General features: G+C 38.6%; 1 long non-coding RNA gene across 1 annotated transcript; it reads left to right on the forward strand.

Moving 5' to 3' along the window:
- Window positions 1–500: 500 nt before the first annotated feature.
- LOC128981999 (uncharacterized) lies at window positions 501–3,585 on the forward strand. The gene is made up of 2 exons (XR_008489529.1): window positions 501–716; window positions 3,431–3,585. It is a non-coding gene; the product is annotated as an uncharacterized LOC128981999 (long non-coding RNA).
- The last annotated feature ends 1,509 nt before the right edge of the window (window positions 3,586–5,094 follow it).

Here is a 5,094-nt window from a genome sequence, read left to right on the forward strand (position 1 = left end):
GTACCATCGGTAGTAGACCTTTCACCAATAATCCACTCTTCCTTAGGAACCAGCGCCGGCTGGCCAAGGTAAGGCCGTTATACTCTTTTAATATTTTTGGACTTAGAGCACAGATAGATTTGAAATACTAATAAAGACACTTAATACTTGTCATACTAAATTCATACTTTTAATAACACAGAGTTATTTGAAATAATATATATAAATTTACCAATTTCTATTGCCTCTTTGGTTGAATAGTTATTTTGAGAATAATAACATAAACAATTATTTTTGATTGAAAATCATATTTTGTCATTTAGTATTTGCCATTCATTGTTCTTGATATAATATCTATATTCTATTTTTCCCTTTATCTCTGTAATTATTAAAACTACTTATGTTGAGAATATAATATAGAATTTTGTATAATCGAATCTCGAGTACCTTTCTTGGGATTTACTCAAGGGAGGTACAGAAGAGGATTCGATGACGTCAGCTGTCAGAAAAAAAGTTGTTGACGTAATCGATTGAGCGATCTGTTGAAGGTGGAATATCGTACTCGTACTAAGTTTATCACTATCGTATCGTTTCGACTTTCGTTATTGTATGGCTGTCGGCTGCCGTTTGTTTATGTTTATGTGCTTTCCTCATCACTCTCCTCCTTCACTTCAACTAAGTTACTAAGTTTAAGTTTACTATTTATTTATAGGCCTACATACAGTTTAAAGTTAAAGGTAAGTAATTATTCCTAATTAACTTTTGAGGTATTAATAATTAGGCTTAAGTTATGGCTATTTTTAATTTGTATTATGGACCACATGATAGTCCAAACCCAGAAAAACCTAATCTTAACCTGATTTGCTTAGTTAATATAGGCATAGGCTAGTCATTGATTTGTGTTTGTAAAAGTCAGGCCCAGAGTAGGATGACCAGGTTGTTTCAGAATAAAAACAGGACATTCAAACAAATCTCGGCCTCCCCCGTAACATACAACACACACCTGAGTGTCTAATTAAATTACACAGAGGGTCTCTTATTTGCTAATTTTGTTGAGGTAGAAATCAAGTACGTTTAGGCCCTTTTATCAACCTGTTTTTAAGCTTTTAGACCAGTAAACTTAAGTTACCTAATTTTATTTTCCATTAAAACTTATTTACACATCACACGATTGTCATAGTTGTTTTAAAAATACATTAATGGCATGCAGCTAGGGGCTAGGCAAGGTAAATACTTTTGTGAATCACCACATAGGCCAACTGAGAATAAAATAATCCAACAAAATTTTTAAGGGTTTTAGATCTTAGGGTACAGTTTCTAAAACTGGGCTATGCTAATATCGATTGAAACTATCGATTCGATTAGCAAACTTTCATGCGATTTTTTCACCATCAGCAAGTTTGGTTGGTTAGGTTTGGTTATGATAGTTTCATTTTATAATAGATGTATTTAAAAAAATTAAAAATATATTTAAAAAAAATATATATATTAAAAATATTGATTATTAGGCTAATCAATATTTCCAATTCGATAGTTTCAATTGATATAAGCATAGCCCAGTTAAGAAACTGTACCCAGATCTTATTACAAGATTTATTACGGGTACAGTTTCTTAACTGGGCTATGCTAATATCGATTGAAACTATCGAATTGGAAATATTGGTTAGTAATCGATATTTTAAAATTTATCTATTATAATGTAAAATTAAACTATCATAACCTAACCTAACCAACCAAACTTGCTGACGGTGAAAAAATCGCATGAAGGTTTACTAATCGAATCGATAGTTTCAATCGATATCAGCATAGCCCAGTTAAGAAACTGTACCGTACCCTTTATTACTAATAAAACATAGGTGGTAATAGCCTACCGGTATGTGAAACTAAGTTATTGATTTTAAGTATCATGAGCATCTTAAATTTAATTTTGTTATCGTTAATTTGTATGCTGGGAGTAAACTTAGGCCTACAGTTAACTTATAAATTACAGAAATTCATAATAAACTAAAAAAATGTTTTCTGTTTTGTTCTAAGAATATCTTGCTCACTTGCTTAAGAATAACATTAGGTTAAGTTATCCTTTTCGCAGAGGATACGCAACCAGGACCGTGGACGTGGATTATGTGTCCGGCAGTTATGCCTACAGTCATAACCTAACCTAACCAACCAAACTTGCTGATAATGAACAAATCAAATGAAGGTTGAATTCTTTTCATAAAATAAAAATAAATGCAAAAAATTCTAACCAAAGATGTACAGTTAAGAAGAAATGGGATTCTAAGCAAAATCTTTGACAAAAAGTTAGTAACTTCTAGGGCCTATCACCGATGTGATTCGATCTAGATACCTCATGTACATCAGCCATGTACTTTATCTAAGTTACACACCACGAACACCAATGGCTAAATATCGTATCGTTGTGGGAATGGTGTTCCGGTCCCCCACAACTCGGTGACGTCAATGCCGGGTGCCTAAGTAAGTAATCCACATTCGGTAACCAGACGCATACCCTCTAATCTGCGTTTTTTTTTTTTTTTATAAAGCAATAGGCCTTATTTACTTATAAAAGTTATAACCAAACAAATTGAAAAAAAACCAAGGTGAACTTAACCAATTTCAAATAATAATAGGCCTAAGTTAATACTATCTATAACCCTCTAAGATTTAGCCAGTACATAGTGTAGGCTAATTGAGTTAAAACTTTGATATTCAAATTCATCGCCTCATATTACTATTGGTGTTTACAAACAAGTCAATCTATTGATTACCGGTACCTAAGTTATTTCACCTTCAATTAGTTACGGTAATCATATAGCCTAGCAATAATGGTACATTCATTGAGTAGACCTAGGCCTATTTAATGTAAAACAAAAGTAAGAATGTAATGCATAATACGCTATGGTTGACGCGCCGAGACCCTGAGTCCTTATCTAACCCAACCCAACCACAATGCAATAATATCATGGTTTTAAATTATTCAAAAGTGTTATTATCATTAGTCGTAGAATCAAATCCAATCGACAAATTATAAATATGAACGACTAAGATTGATTAGTAAGAACAAAGTAGGCCTAACTTACTTATAGACTAAATTTTGTGTAGGCTACTTCAATGTGTATCGGCAATCAAACTGTCGATGTGTTCACATTTTGTGTTTTTCATACTAACCGATTAAACTGTCAGCACATGCAGGAGCCCGGAACATTTACATTTGAAGATAATGTGTGTTTTTAATAACTTAGCTGATTTGTTGTCACGTCAATTTATTACACGTTCTTATTAGAATATTTTGAAATAATGCCTTAGGCAGGCCTATGCAAATATTTAAATAAAATGAATAATGTTAAACTCTACTCTTTGACAAGCAGTCCTGATCATTCAAGACCCCAGCATGATTAATATTGACTACAATTATACCGATAATTAAGTTAATCTATTATATTTGTTTCAGGGCAAAAAGTGCTGCTGTCGCAACCATCAATGATTAGGATTGGAGTGGACGAAGAAACATTTATTTCCATTTTATTTGATTTTAAAAGTTTTTGTAATTTCTTTACATAATTTGGTTTTAACTTGCATAGAATATAATAAATAGTTTTGTCTAAACTTTGAGTTTTTATCCACCAAAAGTTGAAAAATAGATTTATTTTTTAATGTAAAATTCATAGTTGAAATAGATAACTGAACCAGACACTTTGTGTGTCACAAAAGATTGCGGCTTTTCACTGTTTTAGTCAAATAATCGTAATGTCCAATTGTACATAAATCGAATTACAGTTTTATATCTAATTGATCATCAATTGGACTAAATATACACATCAATGTTTGTGACGTTTGTACATTCATTGAACATTAAATAGTAGGGATGGACGGGTCCCGAAATTTCGGGAATTTTTCGGGAAAAAAATATTCCCGATTATCGGGACGGGATTACATTTGACTCGGGAATTTTTCGGGACGGGATTTGGTCCGATCGTCGGCGATTTTTCCGCTTCGCGAGTGCCGATAACGCCGTTATTGCGAGCGATAGGTCCGCGAACGCAGGAGACGAAGTCATTTCGACGATTATGCCGTGACCGCGGAGTCCTACCGACGACCGCGCCGTGACCGCGAGTCATACCGACGATCGCGCCGTGACCGTTGAGTCCTACCGACGATCGCGCCGTGACCGCGGAGTCCTACCGACGATCGCGCCGTGACCGCGAGTCATACCGACGATCGCGTCGTGACCGCGAGTCATACCGACGATAACCCCGTGACCGCGGAGTCATACCGACGATCGCGCCGTGACCGCAAGTCATACCGACGATCGCGCCGTGACCGCGGAGTCCTACCGACGATCGCGCCGTGACCGCGGAGTCATACTGACGATCATGCCGTGATGGCGGAGTCATGCTGACGATCGAGCCGTGATCGCGAGTCATACCGACGATCATGCCGTGACCGCGAGTCATACCGACGATAACCCCGTGACCGCGGAGTCATACCGACGATCGCGCCGTGACCGCAAGTCATACCGACGATCGCGCCGTGACCGCGAGTCATACCGACGATCGCGCCGTGACCGTGGAATCATACCGACGATAACCCCGTGACCGCGAGTCATGACGACGATCGCGCCGTGACCGCGAGTCATGACGACGATAGCGCCGTGACCGCGAGTCATGACGACGATCGCGCCGTGACCGTGAGTCATGACGACGATCGCGCCGTGACCGCGAGTCATGCTGACGATCGCGCCGTGACCGCGAGTCATACCGACGATCGCGCCGTGACCGTGGAGTCATACCGACAATAACCCCGTGACCGTGGAGTCATACCGACGATCGCGCCGTGACCGCGAGTCATACCGACGATCGTGCCGTGACCGCGAGTCATGACGATGATCGCGCCGTGACCGTGGAGTCATACCGACGATAACCCCGTGACCGCGATGTCATACCGACGATCGCGCCGTGACCGCGAGTCATGACTACGATCGCGCCGTGACCGCGAGTCATACAGACGATCACCCCGTGACCCGCGAGTCACAAGTTTCTATAGGTACCTGTAAATTGTTACCCATTTTTTGGTTTTATAGATCAGTGCCACAAATGGTAAAAATTGATTTCTTAT

Source organism: Macrosteles quadrilineatus, unplaced genomic scaffold, assembly GCF_028750875.1.
Source record: "Macrosteles quadrilineatus isolate MER2022 unplaced genomic scaffold, UCM_ALF_1.0 Scaffold_74__1_contigs__length_567022, whole genome shotgun sequence".
Lineage (NCBI taxonomy): Eukaryota > Metazoa > Arthropoda > Insecta > Hemiptera > Cicadellidae > Macrosteles > Macrosteles quadrilineatus.